At 33.8% G+C, this 23542-nt stretch overlaps 1 protein-coding gene and 1 non-coding gene across 3 annotated transcripts in view; one reads left to right on the forward strand and one right to left on the reverse strand.

Moving 5' to 3' along the window:
- Positions 1–23542, forward strand: part of ADK (adenosine kinase) — a 507044-nt gene that overhangs the window by 186639 nt on the left and 296863 nt on the right. The window lies entirely within an intron of this gene.
- Positions 22719–22787, reverse strand: LOC123325243. Its single transcript, XR_006540341.1, has one exon. It is a non-coding gene; the product is annotated as a small nucleolar RNA SNORD2 (small nucleolar RNA).

Genomic DNA, 23542 nt, shown 5'->3' on the forward strand with positions numbered 1-23542 from the left:
CACTACCTTGTGCATTACTGCACAGAGGTAACCAGATCCTCAGAACCCCCATCTCTCTTTTCTTGTCTCTCCTTTTCCCCCTCAGAGGCATTGTTGCCTTGCATTCAGAATCCTGAATGGACTGAAGTTCAGACTTCTGTTTTCTAGTTTTACTCCTTTAGCAGTCAAGAGTCTCATTCCATCATTGGCATTTTCAAGAGAATGTATTCACACTGATTTTTAAACTTATTTGAATATGTACCTGGTTAATACTTAAAATATTATGAAATAAAAGGCCTGATTTTCTGTTAGTGGGATTTGAAATAATTACAAAGGTGTAAAGTAGGCTAAGGTACCTCTTCTCTGGTTTTGAAATTAAGCTCTGGATATGTTTGGACCTAAAGATAAATATGTGTGTGTGTATATACAGGATGTTGTGAGATAAAGTGAAGAATTGGCCCAAGGAACCCTATCACTTTCTACTCTTCTTTTTGAATCCCTCCCATGTAAAGCATTTACAATTCAATATGTAGTGATACAATCCTTGGCCTCATTTTCATAGGTTTTACCTGGTAGTAATTCATTCCATCATGGACCGAATTTTCTTCTTTCTCAGAAGTCTCTACATGAAAATTAGCAGCTATGCAGCAGACTTGAAATAAAAGAGAAGAAAATTGGTTGGTTGGGTAGATGTTAGCTGACCACTGAGAAACACTGTTTTTGGTAGTAGAGGTTGGTTATAGATGGTGTGTAGTTAAGCTTAAAAACTTTGCCATTAAAAAAAACAAAAAAAACATACCAAAACTTTGACATTTACTATTTATGTATTTAGAAGTGATTTAACAACATGTAATAGAAAACTGTGAAAATATTGATAATTTTAGAAATTAAAGATATGATCAAATTAAAGAAACTTAGATTCAGTTTTATAAAAGCAATACCAGTTGAGTCCTTTATGAAGATGGTATACCATTTATGTAGATATGAAGTATTACAATAATATGTTTTATTAAAAAGATCGGATTACTTTTCACTTCTGTTAAAAATAGTAATTATTCATACCTATTGGCCACCAGGGTTTTGTGCTTTATGTAATAGTTCTCACCTATTCTGTATTAAAAATCAAAGGAAATGTTCTTCAGGTAGATTAATGTAACTAACATAGGAAACTAATACTTGAAATGTGGAGTTATTTAAAAATATTGGGGAACTGAGAAGTAGTATCTCCATGAAGCATTTATATAAATTGTCATGTGCCTTAAATGATGAAAAATTTTAAAACTTTAAATATGTAGAGCACTTCTTTAAATTATTTAAAATGAGTCATTTTCCCTTCCCAAAACTTACAGATTTAATCCTACCCTGAGGAGAATTCTACTAAATGTGAAAGATCATAGTCACTAATAGTGTAGTTAGTGTTGCAATTTTTTTTTTAAAGCAGCAGCTGTCGATTCTTAACCATCTCCTTTATGTTCCTCAGAGATGAATCTTAATTTTATAGCCATATTGGCTACAAGTAATGTATAGAACTTGGGACATGCACAAAGCTTCTGATTGACAGGGCTTATGTTTTTGGAGAGACTATCTGATAGGTAGAGAAGCTGTTGGGCTCCTTTACAGGTAATTAAACCTGGCATCTCAGAATTTGTGGCAGATTTACATCTTATCCTTATACCCGCATATACGTAGCATTCCTTAAAATTTTTATTGGTTTTAATTGTTAAACTTATAATATGTTAGAAAATTGAAAAGTAAAGAACGGAAAAAATGACCAATAACCCTTTTGTTTTGTTTTGTTTTCTTCTAGTTGTATGTGAGTCAGTGTGTGTGTTTATGTAGTTCTACAATTTTATATTTCTTTGGGGGAGAAAACATTTTGTTTTGTTTTTTTTCAAGTAAATTTAATTTGTTCATGTAGTTTTAGAGAGCCACCAAAACACAATCTTAGGGGAAATAATGTAAAAATAGTATTCCAAATAAAAGAAAATGGACTTAGTACAATATATTTCTTGACTCTGGAGCTTAGTTCTGGGAAACTGCAATTAAAATATATGACAGAGTTCTTACTTGCTGCGTGTGACTTGGGCAAATTTACATAGCCTTCCTGTGCTTGACTTTGCTCATTTGTACACTGTAAAATGTACAACGTACATTTGGGGGGTGTGTGAGTAAAGTATAAAATAAAGGTATGAATAGTAGGTAAAGTGCTGGCACATAAAAACTTTATGATAGATGTTATTAGAGTCCCATGTCCACATCATCATCAAAAATTATGTGATTTAGTTCTTTAGTATTTTCACAAAATATTTATATGAAATAGGTGGGGCACATGGATAAATTGCACTGGACAAAGCCAGTTTCAAGAGTCCTGTATTCATATTCCCAGAGACTTCTATTTTCAGTTATATATTTATTAAATTACTGCTCTGCCTACTGTGACTTCTCAGAAGCACATATTATGGGTTGAATTTCAGATGTCAACATATGTTCATCTTGGATTGAAATGTGTGTTTATCATTTCATAAAAGTTAAATCCCCCAGTCCTTTCCATCATTCTTTTGATTAATGATGAAAGCTTGTCTTTACCACAATTAAGTGAATCTTTTGCTTTAATTTTATAAAATTATTCTATTTGTATTTTCCAAAATGTGATATGTACACTTTGGTTATTTAAAAGTATGTTCACACATTCTTTGACATTCCTTCATTTAGAAGGTGGAGCCTAGTTTCCCTGCCCTAGATTATCAGCCAGATTTATGAGCCACACAGAAAGTGTGGCAATGACCGTGTGCTATTTCTGAGGTTAGATCATGAAAGGCATTGTTACTTCCACATTACTTTCTTCTGGAATGCCCATCAAGTCAACCACCATGTCATGAGGACACCCAAGCAGCCTATGGGAAGGCCCACACAGGGAGGAGGAAAGCTTTCCCACCACCAACCAGCACCAAATGCTAGCCATATGAAAGAGCCAGCCCTAATCAAATCTTCAGATGATTGGAATTCTGGCCCACTTGTTCCCTGCAGCCTAATGAGATATACTGAGCCAGAACTGCTCTGCTAAGCCACTCTCAAAATCCTGAGCCATAAAAACTATGTAAGATTATATTTCCACTATGTTTGACAGCCACAGATAACTGATATGCACAAAATCCAAAATTTTAAATGTACATAAGAATGTATACTGAAAAGTAGAGTGTTTTTTCCTTTGGCCATACTCTACTTGCCCAGTTGATTTCATTATATGTGATTCCTGTAGCAAGTTTTTTGTACATGCTTCCAAAAATACTCTCTTCCTTTACATCTATGTGCGTATCTATTAATGTGTTTTATATTATTATAAATTATACTATATACAGTTTTGTATCTTGGATTTTTTTCTTACCATGTATTGGAGATTGTTCCATATCGTACATCTGGCTAATTCTTTTTAATGGCCATAATGGCCCATTCTGTGACAGCATTGTCGTTTGTTTAATGAATCCCCTATGTTTGGACATTTAGGTGGCTTACAAAGATGCTTCAGTGAGTACCTTAGTATACCTAATATTTTCTATTTGTGTATGTAAATCTTTTATCATTTATTCTTAGAAATAGAATTGTTGACTCAAACAGTATAGTGTGTGGTACACTTTTAGAAGTTGCCAGCTTTTTCCATGTGTAAATTTTATCATGTAAATTTTCCATGTAAAACTTTTTATTTCTACCAGAACTAAATGAACATTTTTTAAAAGATTAATTAATTAAGGCAGAGCGAGAGAGTGTGCATACCCACAAGCGCAAGCAGGGGTAGGAGCAGAGTGGAGAGAGAGACAGGCAGACTCCCTGCTAAGCCGGGGGAGGAGGGGAAGGGGGAAGGGCTTGCTGGCTCCATCCTAGGACCCTGAAATCATGACCTGAGCAGAAATCAGGAGTTGGACACTTAACCAACTGAGCCGCCCAGGCGTCCTGAACGTGTTTGTTTTAATACAGCCTTACTAATTCAGAATATTATTCAGAATGTTCTTTGTCAATATGATGTTTGAAAAATAATATCCCATTGAAAGTTTACATTTACATTTCTGTGGATGAAATGAAGTACTTGGATGGAATGAACTATTTTCCAAGAGAAATAGATTGCCAAAATTCACTCTAGAAAGAGATGAAAACTTTGAATGGAATAATGCCCATACAAGAAATAGAGCAGGTTATCAAAGAACTTTCTCTCCACAAGAGTAATAATCCTAGTTGGCTTCAATGGGGAAATACACCAAACCTATGTGGGACAGATCATTCTGAGAAAATTCTGGATAATTTGGTAGCATAGGAGAAAAAAAGCTTTTAGGTTTTTTTTTTTAAGCTGGTCTCACATCAATTCCATAACCCAACATGGATAGCAGAAAGGAAAATAAATGAGCATAAAACTAAGGGAAAAGTATAGATTAATTCTCTTTGTGACTATTGTAAATATCTCAAAATATTTGGAAATAGAATCTAGTACCACATTAATAATAGTGACCAAGTTGGGAAGTAGGGCTAATTCTGGGAATTCAGGGATGGTTCGGTACTACAAAATCTATTATTTTGGTCACATATCAATAAAAGAAGGAGTAATAGAATCTTTTCTGAAGATTCTAAAGCAGCATCTATTAATGATGATACATATATGATTCTTTAACGTGATAGATTTTATCTCAGTTCCAATGCCAGCATCATATTTTATAGATAAAATGGGGAAATAGATTAGCACTATCTTTGTTGATTATATGGTGGAAAACCCCAGTGGAATAAAGTCAAGTTATAAACAGAGACTCAATAAATTAGCTAGATTTAAAATTACAGTATCAAGGCACTGAAATTAATAGACTGTGTATACAAACTATAAATCTCTTTCACAATAGCAAACAAAAGATAAAATACTTTTGGACAGATATTATTATTATTATTAGCATTTATTTATTTATTTAAGTAATCTCTACACCCAACATGGGGCTTGAACCATGACCCCCAGATTAAGAGGTGCATGCTCCACCGACTGAGCCAGCCAGATGTCCCTGGATATTATTATGTTTGTCCCTGTTGTCTACAACATCTGCTCCCCCCCCATTTATGTTTCCTGTTTAAACTTTATTTTTCTTGTCTCATTTTATTTTTTTTGTTGTTGTTTTCTCTATGTAATTTTATATCTTGGTTGTTTTGAGCTGTAAGAATAATTTAGTAACAAACATTACAGATTATATATTACAATGAATTTGGAAATATTGTAGCTTAAATCAAGAAGTACAAAATAACTAACTTTTGGTTCTTGGCTAACTTTTAGTTTTTACAGATGCAGGGAAGTGCCTAAAATTTAAATCTATATACCATGGTGTGTTTTAAAAATTTTGAAACATGCTTCTGTCTTTGCAAACCACTGTTGATTTTTGTTTCTCACAAAAGTTGTACTCTTAAATAATTAGAGTGATAAATGATTATACAAGACATTTTACTTAAATTGAAAGCATGGCCAGAATAATTTAATTATGTTTCCCAGAAGAATAACAAAATAAAAATCAATGGCAATTCTATATTAACTTTAGCTTATATATGTATTTCTATTTCTTTAACTTCAAATCATTTGTTGCTGTTAACTGGATCATACTTCTTGTGTTTTACTTTAATAGTAATTTTGCTAATGTAAATATCACTATAAATGTGTTTAGTACTAAAATGTCATAACTCTATCAAGTTGATGCTCTCTTAAAAATTGCTGATGATAACAATATAAGATGAGGGGTGTGTAGTTATGAAAGACCCTAACAAGATTGTATATCTTTTTATTTAAGTACAAAGCATACTCATACTGTTTCTATCACCAGTATTTTTTTTAATGGCATAGCACAAAGAACTGTATTATGGTGGGGAGACTATGAAAAGGTAAATTTATGGTTAGCTTCCAGATCTGCTCTAGAGTTTATTACCATCTGGTCTCTTTGGAGACTATTATAATTATTCATGGGAATGTTTTCAACACACACAAAAAGCATGATTTGTGTATTGGCAGAAAGTAAAAAATACCAGTGGTTTAAACCATATGTAGTTTTCTTAGAGTTAGGCAGGGGAAATGAACTGAAGAACTAATTGAGAATCATCAGTAGTGATGTGGTTTGTCTCAATTTTGTCAGAATCTATTCATAATGAACAAAATATTGCAAAACAAGAAAAGCTAATGGTAACATAAATACAATAACTCCATGTGGCCTATTACTTTACCTTCATTTTAATTCATGATATATAAGATGGCCTCAGATAAATCTTGGTGTAAATCTCAGAAACAAAATGAGGACTATATACCAAATTTTGAGAACTTTTAAAAACGAAAACAACAACATGCATGTTAAAATAATTTTGGGGTTGAACACTGGAACAATGCCTCTCTGAAAAGGTATTTGTTTTTATGCTTTTACTATTAAATCAACTCAAGCTTCAGAAAAATTTTAAACTAGTCCATGACACATAAAATTATTTAAAATGATGTTTGCATTAAATTCATAACAAATACCTTTTCAGTTTTCTGTTCTAAGAGTTGGAGAGGTCTATAAAAAATGAGATGACAAATCAAAAAATAGAAATCACCTATTTTTATTCAGCTGTTTTAAAACAAAAATGCCTGGTGGGCTGGGAATATACAGGAAATTTAAATTTGTGGTTGAGAATAAGAAATGCATTTGTGGTTTAAAAAAGAAATACCAGCATGTCACATTAAAGTTATGATATCCACGGTATTGTGCAGTTAGCAGGAAAATGTATTACATCAGGGGGAATGTTGCACTTTTAGAGAGCTAGTGTGGGGCTGCTGAATGAAGAGAATAACTCCATAGAAGGCATGACCATTAATAATCCAGTCAGAGAGGAAGAATTTTGTTGTCTCTCATGTAACATAAAACAGATGTTACATTCTATTAAAAACCTTCTTAACTAAAATGAATGTTTAGATCACTGGTCAATAGGAGAAACATGAACAATGGCAATATAATGATTTTAAAATTTATTCTGTTTGTCAGTTAATATTGGTGGTAGGGGTGAAGGGAAGCTTGCCAAATGTTACTGTATTTTGGATGTCTTCATTTAGAAAGTTGAAAGGCAACAGTAAACTATATTACTATTTTATTTATTTTGTTTTACAAATTTAAGCTATTTCTTTCTCAAGAATTATAAAAACAGATTTAGAAACTGAGTCCAGATTCAATAAGTTTGAATAGGGGTTTAAGTATATCTAAAAGTATCATCAGTTAACTTTAAATGAATGTTGGAAACATTAAGCAATTGGCAGTTGAAAGTAGACATACAGAAAGGGCTACTGGGGATGTTAACACAAAGTCTTAAGTATCTTTTCTTTTCTTTTCGATTTACTATTCTTCAGTATTTTTTTTCCATTTAAAAAATTTAGGTATAATTTATGTACAGTTAAATTGACCTTTTTAATGCACAGTTCCATAACATTATGACACATGCACACAGTCATGTAACCACTGCCAGAAATAAGCTATAGAATAGTTCCATCCCCATAGAATTTCCCCATGCCCTCCCCTACCTCAGCTCCTGGCAATCACTGTTCGGTTTTTGTTGGTAGAGATAGTGCTCCTTGGTGTGCCAAGACTAAGGCTCTAACTGCTCTTTTTCCTGGGACATTTCTGAGCATTGTTTATACAGCTGGTGGACTTAGGATATGAGGTGATGGACTTCATTACTGTTTGCTATAAAATTAGTGGTTTCCCCTAGCTTGATGTTCCTCACCTGCCAGTGCAAACTCACTGCCTACATAGCATCTATTTGAACCATATTGTCTCACCTCCATAGGATGTGGGGGAAGGGTAATTGGTGCAAATATGCTTGTATTCTTATACTTTGCCATAAGTAATAAAGTCTTTTGTGTTTGACCCAGGAGTCTTATGTCTTCTGCCTTCATCTATGAATTTAGTCATCAACTTTTTTGTTAGCCTTTTAAATCAAATCCCATATCTCATATTTTTCTGTCCCTATGGTTCTACCTTTTTCAGTGTTTCATATTGAGGAATCCAACTCCTGGCCAATATGTTCCGTGTGATTTTTCAGGCCCAGTTAGAGGCATTTACAAAGGTTTTACGTAGCTGGTTTTAGGGGAAAGCCTGGTGCAAAGCCAGTATATTGCAGTTTCTGAAGGCAGTTTCAGTCAAGGACTCATCCCCCACTGGCCAGCTGTGTTCTCACATATATCTGCAATCCTAGCCCGTGCATCTTCATTTGGGGGCCTCTCTATCTGGGCCTTTCGGAGAGGCCTGCCTCAGATGCCTCTGTCAGCAGCTTCTTACTGGGGAAGTGAAGGCGACTTTGAAGACCTCTTTCTCTGCTGTAACTTGGTACTCAGGACTCTTCCACTGCTAGCTCTTCTCTCTCTACCTTCCCTGGGACCTAGGATCATAAAACTGCCAGGGCCTTTTGTCGGGGTCTCCTTGGACAAAGAACCCCCACATCTGTGCTGAAACACCTGATCCTTGGCCAGTATGCTGGTCCTTGAGGGAAAATGGACGTGGAGAGCTGGCACTCCCTCTGGTTTAGCTTCTTACTGCATCATAGTAAGTGATACATTTTGTCTTGTCTAAATTGACTCCCACAGAATCCGGCAGCTCATTGGAGTTCTTGACACAAAGGAATGGAATCATACAGTGTATAGCTTTTCGATCTGGCTTCCTTCAGTTGGCATAAGTGCATCTGAGACTCATCTATTTTGTTGTGTATCAGTAATTTATTTCTTCGACAGCTGACTAGTATTCCATCATATAGATGTACTGCAGCTTATATATTCATCCCCAGTAGAAGAATATTTGGAATGTTTTCATTTTTGGCAATTGTGAATAAAGCTGTCATAAACATTTGTGTATAAGTTTTTGTGTTAACATTGTGTTGTTTATTTTCATTATTACTGAGTTTTGAAAGTTCTTTATATATTCTGAATACACATCTTTCATCAGATATGTGATTTGCAAATACTTTGTCCCATCTGTTCTTATCTTCTCATTTTCTGAATAGTGTCTTTCAACGAGCAGAAGTTCTTAGCAATTTATCAGTTTGGTTTTTATTGATTATGCTTTTATGTGATAGTTAAGAACTCTTTGCCTAATCCAGGGTCAGAAAGATTTTCTCCTATATTTTCTAATAAAAATAATTACCTTTTATATTTACATCTCTGAACCATTTTGATTTAATATTTGTGTGTGTAGGATAAGATATGGAACAAGGTTCCTCTTTTTCTCCCTCTTTGGCATATGGATATCCAATTGTTCTAGTCCATACCCTTTCCTGAAGTTTTTAAATATTGTTTTTTTTTTTTTTTAAAGATTTTATTTATTTATTTGAGAGAGAGAGAATGAGAGACAGAGAGCACAAGAGGGAAGAGGGCAGAGGGAGAAGCAGACCCCCTGCTGAGCAGGGAGCCCGATGCGGGACTCGATCCCGGGACTCCAGGATCATGACCTGAGCCGAAGGCAGTCGCTTAACCAACTGAGCCACCCAGGCGCCCCTTTAAATATTGTTTTAATGGCCTTTGTGCTTTTCTCAAAAATCAATTATATGGTTGTATTTCTGTACTCTGTAGTCTGTTCCATTGATCTGTGTATTTATTCTTTCTCCAATATCATGCTGAATTGATTACTGCAGCTTCATAGTAACCCTTGATGTGTTTGGGATTTTTTTTTCGTCTTTGTTTTTGGTCTCTGTAATCATGTTAAAATGAGTCTGGAAGTTGAAATTACTACATTTTACAGGTTGAAAATGTCTTATATTTATAGTTATATAAATTTTCACTTATTGGATTTTGATATAATGTACGTGTTAGAAAATGTTTTTTCAGTATGCAGAGGAAAGTGCTGTTAACTTAGTTGAAGGGGATTTCGAAATAATAGGACTAATAAAAAGTAAATAGTAAAAGGAAAACTTATACATCTTATCATCACTACCTTTTTGTTTTAAATATTTATTTTTAAAGGAGACTTATTTTGTTGTGGTGAGTGGTTTGATTTTTATAGGTTTTTCTAGCAACATAACCTTGGACACAGATTTTAGAACAAATGGTCTATATGAGAGCTATAGGTAACACTGGCAGGGGGCAGGGAGGTGATTCAGGGAAGACAGTGCAACTAATAAAAAGTAATTAAGCCAGATACCATGATAGGTTGCTGGAGCTTTATCCTGTGGGGAAATTTTGAGAAATCTCAGTGTCAGACTTGCTTTCAGAATGAACCGACTGGAAGTGTGAGTGTATTTCCTGTTAATGGTTGTGGAGTGCAATCCATAGAATTGTTTACCTGTCTAGTGCTCAGGTGGTCGTAGCAAATGTCACCAGTTCAGGAGAAAAGCTCTTAGGCATAAACAGGAAGATACTAGCTGTTACAAGTAACCGGAGCAGGGCAAATGGGTAGGTCCAAAGGATAGGGGAGGGGCATTGACAGCATTTGATGCATACCCTTATGACTTTTAAGTGCCCTTCCTGGATTATTATAATACATAACTTCAATCATGTCATCCTTGTAATGTTATTTTCTAGATAAATTAGATTAAATTTTCTGTAACTTTTTGTGTATTTATCCCTGTTGTCATGCTATTTAATTACCTAGAAGAGCTTCCTAACTGCACATTTAGAGATATTATTATATATTCCCTCTTCAGATCATATATTTTAAAATGTTAAATGATGAGGATATATAAGATGGCAGATAAGCATATAAAATGTTTTCAATGTCTTTAGCCATCAGAAAAGTACAAATTAAAACTACACAAAATCCCTGCGTATATATTTGAATAGTTAAAAATTAAAAATGCTGACAATAACACGTGCTAGTGAGAATGTGGAATGACTGAATCTCTCATACACTGCCGATGGGAATGTAAAATGACACAGCCACTCTGAGAAACAGTTTGGCATTTCTTATAAAATTAAACATACATTCCATATGACTCAGAATTCTTGAGTATTTATAATATAGAAATGAAAACTTATGTTCACACAAAAACTTGATACACAAATATTTATAGCAGCTTTATTTGTAATTGCTCCAAATTAGAAACAATCCAAGTAACCTTCAACAGGTGAATGGATAAACAAACTGATATATCTCTACAATAGAATACTACTCAGCTTTAAAAAGGAATAACGTATTGATACAGACAGCAGTTTGAATCGGTATCGAGGGCATCACACTGAGTTTAAAAAAACTATCTGAAAGGTTGCATCCTGTATGATTTCAAAGATACAATGTTCTTGAAATTTAAAACATATGTATATATATATATATATATATATATACATATGTTTTGAAAAATAGAACAGTGGTTGCCAGAGGGTAGGAATGAAGGGGAAAGGAGGATAGTGTGAACATAAAGTTGTTGCACGAGGGGTCTTCTTGGTGGTGATGGAACAGTTCTATATATTGATTGTGGTGGTGGTTGTTTCACAAATCTATACAGGTGATAAGATTTCATAGACTGTAAAAACACTCACACAAGCAAGAGTGCATATAAAATCTAGTGAAACTGAATGGATTTAGTAATTTACTACTGTACCAATGTCAGGTTCCTGAATTTGAAAATGGACCATGGTCATGTAATATGTTATCATTAGAGCAAGCTGGGAGAAGGTGACATGGGAGCCCTCTGTACTATTTTTACAGTTTGTTGTGAATCTAAAATTAGTATGTAGTCATTGAGTAAGCCCCATTTATTCACATAATTTGCATCTTATATCTAAGCTAATTCTCTCTCCATGGCAGAATAATCCCATGATGTGTTTTTTTTTTTTTTTAATACAAAGCAGGGGCTTAAAAGACTACAGAACTAATTGATGAAAATAAATTTTGTGAACTATTTTTCCTTTGTCTATTTTTTACCTTCTTTACAAAATTCCAGGATTGCAAATATAAATAAAATAGTTTTATTTTCAAAATGATCTACTTTATAGACAAAACTAGGGGGCCCTCATGATTTCTTCAGAATTCTATGCTATAAATTGAAACTTTTGGTGGTCACCTACCTCATTGGCATAAACATAAAATCTCCTCTGCCTATAAAATTATTTTCCTTCATTTGACCAATTTGTACCCATTTAATGTGTCTCAAGCTTAAACATCATTTTCTCATGGAGTTCTTACCTTTGATACTCCTCTTCAAACCTGTGTTTAGTGCCATTCATATGCTCTTATACCAGGCTGCATTCATTTTACAGATGTACAAAATGACCAAATAATAGGCAAGTTAATCACCCAACTCAAACAGTGGCATTCTGTGTAAAACTTCAGAATACATCCTAAATCTTAAATGTACAAATAAATTATTCAAAACATGAGACCACCCAACCCATTCTAGTGATATTTAACAGAGATACATTTGTAACTGGTGGAAGAAGAATCACTCCCTAGGTACAAGATCAATTGCTGTTCATTTTATTCACCTGAAGATAAATCACTTTCACAGATTTTGCAGACTTCTCCTTTTCCTGAAAAAAATGATTTATTGAAGTGGAGGTTTCTTTATTATATCAATGTTGGCTTACTCTTCCCTTTATAATACTTCTATATTGAAGGAAGCCAGAGGCCAATAGTAGTCTTGTCTGTTCTGCTCTTTATTTCATTGTTATTTTAAAACCCGTTGATGAAATTCTTTTCCATTTTGAAGGGCCATTTTTCTCCTACATATGAGAGAATTTTAAATTTTTGAGCTGATATTAATGTATTCTATTACTATAAATTCTTTTGTTTGATTTGAAAAATACCTACTGATTTATATTCATTTAGCATATTTTAGAATTCAACTCTATTGACCAGAAAAATAGCGTTTTGGGGGGGAGTTTGGGGGGGAGGAAAAGTTGTAGAATACTGGTTAAAAATCTAAGGAAATGTTTTCAATGTTTCACCATGTATGTACATTTTGCATTGTTTATATTATTATATGAGAAGAACTCGCTTGTTTCCCTGTATTCCCATATACTATTTGACAGTTTGAGTAGTGTGACAGTTTTCATTTCTGCACCTAGTGACTTTTCATTCTTAAAATATTTTCTAAACCAGATTTCAGATCATATACTCTGTTTTCTGGTTTGGGAACTCTTAATGTTACTATTCAAAACAGTAAGCAATTGATGTTTTGTGAAAATGAGGGGTAGTACTATTTGCTTTGATAAAGTGAATAGAAGTTTGGACTCTTCTGGAAAATTTAAGATACGTAGTTTTAATGTATATATATATATACATCAGGGGTATGTAGACTGACAGATTAAGGGATCAGAACAGAGTGACGAAATAAACATGAATAGCAATGGAAATTCAGTAAGAGTATATAAAAACTGGCAACCAGCATAGGAAAACTGAGGAATTGGTATTTGCGGAGAATTATTTTCCACTCAATGTGCTTTCTTACTGTTTTAATCATTTTTATAATGTGCTGTGTATTATCAATTTAAATAAATACATAATTTTGAAAAGTTAAAATGGCTGACGTTTATACAGTAGCACTTTGTTTAATCAGTATTTAATTATTGTCAATTTGCAGAATATAATTGTACTGGTAATAGTACAATATGTAGACCATTGGACAGTGCCTTTAAAATACTTGTAAAGAAAACACCACAAACTTCTTCCCCAAACAGATATTTCTTAGTGATTGTTAAGATTAACTCTTGGTCATTCAGTAAGTCCTATTTATCACATCCTTTGCATCTTATATCTAAACAAGTTCAGATATATACCTTTATCCTTTATGTCAGGAATTTAAAGTGAGATAAATTTTATGCCTGCCCTTATTCATGAACACTTGGTCCTCATTTTCTTGTGCTATATATAACCTTGTGACATCGAAAGTTAGTTTACTATTTATAGTTACGTTTCTTCTCCTTGATAGTGTACTACCAAGTTATATTCAGTGATGTCCTGGATTTGTTTCTTTCACATTTAAATTCATTTTTACTGGGCGCCTGGGTGGCTCAGTTGGTTAAGCGACTGCCTTCGGCTCAGGTCATGATCCTGGAGTCCCGGGATCGAGTCCCACATCGGGCTCCCTGCTCGGCGGGGAGCCTGCTTCTCCCTCTGACCCTCCCCCATCTCGTGCTCTCTCTCTCTGTCTCATTCTCTCTCTCAAATAAATAAATAAAATCTTTAAAAAAATTCATTTTTACTGTAATATCAACAAAATTTCTTATACTTGCTATGGCAAGTCTACATTCAACGGAGTTTTATAATCATTACCCTTTTTTTTCTTTTTTTATTATTATGTTAATCACCATACATTACATCATTAGTTTTTGATGTAGTGTTCCATGATTCATTGTTTGTGTATAACACCCAGTGCTCCATGCAGAACATGCCCTCTTTAATACCCATCACCAGGCTAACCCATGTTTCTTGCTCTCTGTTTTTGTTCGTTTGTTTTCTTTTGCTTTCTACTTATGGCTTCTTTTTTTTTTTTTTTTTAAAGATTTTATTTATTTATTTGAGAGAGAGAATGAGATAGAGAGAGCATGAGAGGGGGGAGGGTCAGAGGGAGAAGCAGACTCCCTGCTGAGCAGGGAGCCCGATGTGGGACTCGATCCCGGGACTCCAGGATCATGACCTGAGCCGAAGGCAGTCGCTTAACCAACTGAGCCACCCAGGCGCCCTCTACTTATGGCTTCTTCAGAGTTTTTTATATTTGGATGTCCTCAATCAAAAATCCACCATGTGTTGGCTCTCATGTAGTTGCTTACATAATACAAATAACTATTCTTGGAGTTTCGTATATTTATTTGGCTGACATTGTATTGAAAATTGTTTTGACAGTTCATTTATGAACTTCCTTAGTGCAGAAATATGCATTGCAAGAGCAGCATGCTCAGGCTTGTGCTGTTGTGGGTAATTGTTAACTATATGTGTATTTTCAAATGTTTAAAGATTTTAAAAATGTAAAGCATATACTTAGCACAAATGTCACCATTCCTTGGTACCTTCTATAAACTCCCTTCCCCTAAATTAAACTGCTGTTTCGGTCAGCAAAAACAGTTTCTAATGTAGGTCTTTCATAAAAGTGAAGTGGTGTAACACAAACTTTTGAAAAACACAAAGGGAATACTCTTTGCTTCTTGCCATTTTGGCTTTTGAAAGGTTTCATAGGAATACCACTTTCAGAGAAACTTGTATATCTTTTTCTGTCCTTTTGCTTTTAATCTATTTGTAACTTTTAATCTAAAGTATGTCTTCTGTAGACATACATATAGGTCTTTATTTTTAAGATTTATTTATTTATTTGAGAGAGAGGGAGAGAGTGTGGGTGCAAGCAGGGGGAGGGCAGAGAGAGAGGGAGAGAGAGAATCTCAAGCTGACTCCCCACTGAACACAGAGCCTGACCCAGGGCCCAATCCCACGAACCTCGGACCACCACCCCAGCAGAAACCAAGAGTTGGATGCTCAATTGACTGAGCCACCCAGGCACCCCATACATGTCTTTTAGATATAGTTATCATAATTATTGTTCTGACAGTATGAAATTTGTCCCTTTATATTATTTGCATGGAGTCAGTTTGCTCTTCCATAAAATGTCTTCTACTCTGTATATATATTTTTTAAAGATTTTGTTTATTTATTTGAGACGGAATGAGAGAGACAGAGAGCACATGAGAGGGGGGAGGGTCAGAGGGAGAAGCAGACTCCCTGCCGAGCAGGGAGCCCGATGCGGGACTCGATCCAGGGACTCCAGGATCATGACCTGAGCCGAAGGCAGTCGCCCAACCAACTGAGCCACCCAGGCACCCTTCTACTCTGTATATAAAGCACAGCTTGTTTTTTACTAAGGCCTTTGAGAAAAACATTTGAATAAGCTTAAGTTTCATTACATTTAAAAATTCCTGTTATCTAATATGTCAAAAGTTCATGTTTATTCCCCTTATTTTCATGCCATGGTGCAGATCCCAAAAACAAATAAAAATAGTTATTTGGTGTTTCATGAATACTAGATTTTAATCTTATTAAGTAGTGGTTATATATTTTATAAGGTTATCTTCTGTCATAGAGATACAAGTATTAAATATAACACTTTAGTTAAATTTATGTGCCATTACATTTTTCTCTGATAGATTAAATATTTGTATTGAAAGTTTATTGCCATTTAGAATTGTATGCCTGTATGCCATTAATGATATTGGTAAGTGATTTACAGTTACAATAAAATGTAATTATAATATGGGTGGGCCTCATCTACTATAATTGATTAATTAGCTTATAATTAATGCAAACTAGTCTAAATTTTTATTGATTTTCAGTTTCTAATCAATCTGACTTGAAGCAATATTGTTTATATTTTGTTTTTCTGCCTTAAAAATCTCTTAAATGTGGAAAGAAAACACTAAAATTATTCAAATGCAAAGTTAAAAGTATTCCATAATGTAAAAAAAAAGCAATCTTGTTTTTGAAATGTTCAGTTTATTTGATTTTGTGTATAAAAGTTCCTTAGGGACTTAAAAAATGCTTTTCTGAATTAAAAAAAAAGGCATGGAATAGAAATAAAGCTTTAAAAATGCTCTAAATCCTTTTGCATTAAAAAAAGGTTTTCATTTTTTAAAAAACAATCATCACTTTTAAACAGTGCTTACAATATGTATTCAACAAATTGGTGTATGGATTATAATACAAGCAACTAAATCTCTGGCTTTACTTATTCTCTCTACTGATTACTACTGTTGAGTAAGAAGTTTCATATGGGAATAGGAAAAAGTGAACTCATCATTCCCCTGAGCATCTGGAATAAGTTCCTGCCAGAGGCAAGATAGTAATTTTTATCTTTTTATCAGTGTAGCAAACCTTATGCTGCCCTGAAGTGAATCACATGCACAGACTCATTGACTCTCACAGAAAGATTCCAGTGTTTGTGTGATTTCTTTTGTGGAAAAATTGCATGTCTTTGACTCCTACACAGTTCCTTTATAAATAATAAAAATTCCTCCATGACACAGATCCTTCAACCTTAACATTTTTTGATAATTATCAATGAAGTCCTTGAATATTATTATTATTAAAACATTTGTGGTTTTGAATGAATATTAGCTCTGAATACTGGTAATGTAAAAACATGAAGTTTATTTCAACTCTTCTGTGGCTCTTTAGAGAAAGACATCTTTTTGTATAGTCTTAAGAGAAACTTTGTAAACCTCTTGGATGATAGAAGCAGTCATAACAAGTGACAGGTATGGTGGGAGCTCACAAGATAGAAGGTGTTCTCCATGCTTTGACGTCAGGTAGGTAAGTGATCTTGGGGAAGTGCTTCAGCTTTTTAATCTATTCACTGATTATTTTAGTCCTGATTACTAAGGTTTATTATGGTTCCAAAATTTCATGGCATCTGTCCATTTTTAATTATATTGGTTTTTTTTAAAAAACCGTATCAGATTCAAAGGGAAAGTTCTATTAGCACTTAAATTAAATTTGAGTTGCTAGATATCTTATTGCTTCTCACTTTTCACTCACTGCTTCCACTGTGTGTGCTTAGGATTATTTAAGCCATATGCACTTAATGCATGAAGTCCAAGCAGAGGACTGTGGTAAATCACCAAAACTTCATTATAAGTATTGATTCACTCTGTGGATTTGGTTGTACTGTGGTCAAATTTTTTCTAATTTTATATGCATATCTTGAGAATTTGTTACTTGGCCAAGCTGACGTGGCTAGATACTGTGATAAGTAAGGCTAAGTGTTCAAGCCCAGCTTTCCTGACTAAATTCATTCCTACAAGTTAAACCACCTAGTTGCTTTTTCATCATTTCACTTTTTAGAATTATTAACAAAGTATGTATATGTCAGCTTTTTAAAAACTTCTCTGTCACTTGGAGGAATAATAAAATGACCCAAAAAAGGAAGAAAAAGCATCTTAGATAATATATAAAGTATATACTTAGTCCTATGCAATCAAGAGTTAATGATACAATGTTTGTAGACTAGACTTAATTTTGTTTTATTATAAGCCCCTTTGGGGTAGTAGTTATTTAATATGGCTTTTATCTTCTTTAATGCTTAGTATATTGCTAGAAATGTAGGGGGTGTGGCCAGATGAGTTGGGAAAGATTTACAGGTAGAATTTTCAGGAGCTGAACAGAACAGCGTATTGTCCTTAGAAGGTTTTTTAATATTATTCAGATTTTTCATTAAGATATTTAGCTCTTCTCACTCAGGACCATCTAATTTTTTCTTTCTGTTACAATTTAGTCAGTTCCTTCTATTTTGACTTCAGTTCAAATTGGACAGTTGGTCCATATTCTTTTTAATTTTCATTATGTTTAAAACTGAGGTTTCCTCAATTTTATTTTCTTAAGCAGTTATTTGTTGGTAAATATTAGGTACTATTTATAAATTCCCAGTTCTTGGTTATAGAACTACTTATTTATCTTATCATATAACTAAATATATATGTCTGTCAATCCACACTAAGAAATACAGTTTACATCACTTCTAAGGATGCCTGTGTGTATATATCTAACTGAAATTTTTCATTAAATAATTTCTACCCTTAGTACCTTGCAAGGCACTTTGGTTTTTTATTCTGTTCTATTAGTTATAAAAATGATGGTTGTGACCCATTACAGTTATCATCCTCCATTAATGCCTCACATACTACTGCTTGAAAAACATTGAAAGATGTTAATTAGTATAAATGGAAGAATATTATCCATCTTGTTCACATAATAGATATTACTGGGTTATTTTATAAAATATTGATTTCATAGGATGGTTTGTATCTTGTTATAAATATTAGAGTTTTCCTATTTTTAAAATTGTGTATCAAGTGAATCAAGAACCCTACTGTTCAGTACACCTTTAGCAGGCCTATTTCAAGTCTTTCTTAAAAAAAAAGATTTTATTATTTATTAGTCAGAGAGAGAGAGAGCACAAGCAGGGTGGGGAGCAGCAGGCAGAGGTAGAAGCAGACTTCCCGCAAGGACCCCGATGTGGGACTCAATCATGACCTGAGCTGAAGGCAGGCACTTAACCGACTGAGCCACCCAGTCGTCCCTTGTTTCAGGTCTGTCTGTCTCAGATAGTTACTCCATCCTTATAATACTTCAATATAATTTCATTGCATCTGTTATTATCCCCATTTAGAGATGGAAAACTGAGTGTTGGGAGATAGCTGATAGATTTTTCATGTGCCTTCCCAGTCTCTAAGCAAAGGCATTTACATTGCCAGTGTTTTGTATAAGGAAAAATTTCTGGATAGTCAAACTAGTAACATGTCCCTCCTGGGAGACATCCCAAAATTAAAAATAAAAGACCTCACCTTTCCCTTCCTGTAGATTTGCTTATATACTAGAGTAATGAGTAATCTTTCTTTCTGCAACAGAGTAGAAACCTTTAGAAGATGAGAGTTTCTTAGTTTTAGGATTACTCTCCTGTGCTGTTCTCTGCTGCATGTGCCAGTAATATCCAGCCTTCATTGCATTGCCCCATGAGGATTGGAACTCAGGGAAATAGCACTAAGTTATTGCTCTGGCTGCTGTCTTTGCCATGAGCAATAAATTGTCTTTGTCTCTGGTCCAGAGGTCTCATGTCCTTATGTCACTGTGTGTGTGTGTGTGTGTGTGTGTGTGTGTGTGTAGAGAAAAAAAGAGAAAGAAACAGGCAGACACTGGCTAATTTGTTAGACCCTTGATGGTTTCTGAATTAATACTTGTTTATAAGAAGTGCAGGGCTGTGCAGTTAGTAAGTAGCAGAACTGCAGTTTGGCTTAAAGCCTTACATAGGTGGATAACATACCTAGGAAATACAGTGCTAATGACTAGAATTTGGCATAAGCAGATAACATAAATATTCTATCACATTTGCACGTTTATGATCTCTGACTCTGAATATTTTTCTCTCCACCCCTATATGTTAAACTAAAAAAAGGTGGTAGGCTGAGATTGGGATATCTAGAGGTGAAATTCTATTTATATGGGTAAAATTTTGTATAAATATATACATATATTTCATAATACACTTACAAATAAGTATAATCACCTTTAATAATAATTCATTAAAAGAATCTACTTCATGCCCAGAGAATAAAAATAATACTAGAATTTTTGAAGTTAACGTATTTCTCAATAGTTAAATTTATAATGCAAACTAAAAAACTAGACTTAATTTATCATTTATTTATAATAAAAGTTTAAAAACTAAATCTATCTCATAATTGTGACAGAGGCAAAATTAGAGTGTCTCTATATTACTTGTTATGGAATTGCCTCATATCCATAAATATTGATTTCAAATGACAGGGTTTATGAAATACTTTGGGTATTATTTATTAATCCTGTGTTTTAAGGAGTAACTCATAATGTAAGTTGACCTTGTGGAACATTTAAGGGAAATTTCTTCATTTAGCATTAACATAGGTTTCTGTGTGATGTATAGAACAGTTGATTTAACATTAACATCTGTGTCTAATACAAACCTATTGTCCATTTATTTCAAATTTTATGCAAAAACATATGGATTAGTCCTTTACTAATATAATTTTATATTAAAAACCCCTTCATACCCACTTAAATGTATATATAATTTGCATTATATATATTTCATAGTAGGAGATAAGAAATAGACTAAACGTTTCATTCCCAGAGCTAGGAATTCTTTATCCTGTGTTTGGCTATGTGAGAAAGATGACGGTATTCTTGTTTTACGTAAGCTATCATCAACAAACACTTATTACGATACTACATCTCTACATATTCATTCATAAATATAGCCACATTTCCTGAAGTATAGCTAGAACTGTCTGACATGGATAATTATGAAAAAAATAGCAACATACATAATTTGTAAATATTGACTGGTTACTTAGGATATTCTGAATCACAGTTACTCCAAATTGCATATCATGCCAGAAGAAATCAAGATGATAACAGAATAAATGATGGATAGAAACTTGCATAAAATCATGCTGTTTGTACAGAGGCAGAATAACCCAAGTTTTCAGACGAAGTTGGGCCGTCAACCTTTTTTCAATTCTTTTGTTTGCTTTTAGTCACCTTTCTTATTTTCTTCAGAATTTACATGAATAATTCCTATCTTCAGACCCCTGCCCGGTCTCCTATCCCTTTATCAGGAGACAACTTCTCAACTTCTCCTACTAAGCAATCATTTTAGCCATTAAGAAGTGTTCTCAATGCCTGAACCCTCTGTACTTAAAATGCAGTAAGTTATTTTTTAGTCTTCATACTAAATATGCAGTACCATTTGAAATTTTTAATATAGAACATTTCCACTTAGCAGTTCTTCATACCTTAATATATAATTATGGAAAAGGTATAATTTCCTTTGTTGATTAACTGTTATTGGTTAATGCTGAAGTAACTGCTGATATTTGTTTTCTCTGTTGTTCTCTTTTTTAAAAAATACCACTTGCTTTCTTGTTAGTACTTTACAAACATTTACCAAGTTAATGTGTCAGTTGTAAAACAGATATAAAATTGTTTTTGAAAAATAAAATTTTTAAATGAAAGTGGTTTTGGCAGTCAAACTTTTTCTTTGAGAGTGAAGGGATACTGGATTACAATCAATATTTTTAGATATTTCATATGTAGAGAACCAAATAAAATTATAAAGTTGATATAAATATCGATGTGCTATGAAACTTCACACTTTATATGTTCATGTCCCCAAATTGGAGTGTTTTAAGAAGCATGAAGAGCTCTCCAAATTAGTTTATGTATTGCTTCTCTGGTTATATTCTGTAGATTTTTTAAAAATAGTAATTCTGCAAGAAAGGCAAGGAAAACTTGTTTTGGAAAGAGTGAAAACTGCAAATGCATTTTATGTTCTATGACACTGTATATTATACCTAGCTGATAAGCTATAATCATTATTGTAATATGCATTCAGAAAATGTAAGCTGATAGGTATAATGATGGCTATTTTGTAAATATGAAGATTTAAGCATTAGTTGAAATCTGAAATAGTTATCAATGAATGCTTTAAAAATTTTCCTATAACCTTTTTTTTTTTTAAAACATTTTATTTATTTATTTGACAGAGAGAGACAGAGAGAGAGGGAACACAAGCAGGGTGAGTAGGAGAGGGAGAAGTAGGTTTCCTGATGAGCAGGGATCCTGATGCGGGCTCCATCCCAGGACCCTGGGATCATGACCTGAGCCGAAGGCAGACGCTTAATGACTGAGCCATCCAGGCGCCCCTGCCTATAACCTTTAAAGCTGGCATTTTTAAACCATGATTCAGGGGTTATCATTTAGAATGGAGGTCTGTTTATGGACCTATTGGAGGTCCATAAATCCATTAAAATCATAATTTTTTAATGTGTGATTTTTCTGGAGGATACTTAACTTTTATCATATTCTCAAAAAAAATCCAAGACTTCAAAAATGGTTAAGAACCACTGATTTAAAACCACTGATAGGGGCGCCTGGGTGGCTCAGCTTTTTTATATGTGTGTATATAAATATAAATAAAATAATGTCTCTCTAAACAAAAAGACACAAAAAAACAGTTATGTAGTGATATTAACTTGTTGACAAATAATGTAACCAAGGCATTGCAGGAACCTAACCCTTTATTTCCCCTAGGAGCAATGGTTCTTTATTCAGAAATTAGAGCCAAGGAGGCTAATCTCATTGACCTTTTGAAGTGTCTCTCTCTCTCTCTCTCTTTTTTTTGTTTAATTTAACCGACCTCACATCAACCCACAACTTCTCGTTCACAGCATGTATTCTGTTTGGAACATTAATTATGTCCAAATAATCAAGTGCTCAGCAATGAGTATTCTCTTCATTTCAGGTCAGTCCTGAAAGATGATTGCCATCATTTCACTGAAGTCTTTCTTTTTAAACTTAATATTTCTTGATTTACTTTTTTGTGAACATTTACTGACATTAAATCAGGCTATGCATCATTCATCTCTCTCTTTTTTTTTAAAGATTTTATTTATTTATTTGAGAGAGAGAATGAGAGAGAGAGAGCACACGAGAGGGGGGAGGGTCAGAGGGAGAAGCAGACTCCCTGCCGAGCAGGGAGCCCGATGCGGGACTCAATCCCGGGACTCCAGGATCATGACCTGAGCCAAAGGCAGTCGCTTAACCAAGTGAGCCACCCAGGCGCCCCCATCATTCATCTCTTAATATCTCACATCACATGCTTCTAACATAACCATGATAACTGCTGTTGATTTAAGTGGACTTCATATTTATACTTTGTAACTCTGCCAGAATTCATTGGTCTGCTTCAGATTTCTGCCTGAAATGTTATTACTGCTCATTATACTATATATTGGAATATAATACTATATTTTGCTATAGGATATTGGTAACAATATTTAAACTGAGTTTAGTCATTTTATTTGAGGGATTGCTAATTTATTAATAGTTGAGTTAGAAACAGATCTTTAATAATTATGAGCTATATATTTGTATACTTGACTACATTCAGTGAATCAAAGTGTATTTTTCATTATCCAAAACTAAAGGAATTTGAGGCTCCTCTTTCTGACAGAGTAACAGATATTGGATTTATCCTCCCACCTGAAATAAAGAAAAGCTATATGGTGACGTCTTAGATGCAGAAAAAGCAT

Source organism: Neomonachus schauinslandi, chromosome 6 (assembly GCF_002201575.2).
Source record: "Neomonachus schauinslandi chromosome 6, ASM220157v2, whole genome shotgun sequence".
Classification (NCBI taxonomy): domain Eukaryota; kingdom Metazoa; phylum Chordata; class Mammalia; order Carnivora; family Phocidae; genus Neomonachus; species Neomonachus schauinslandi.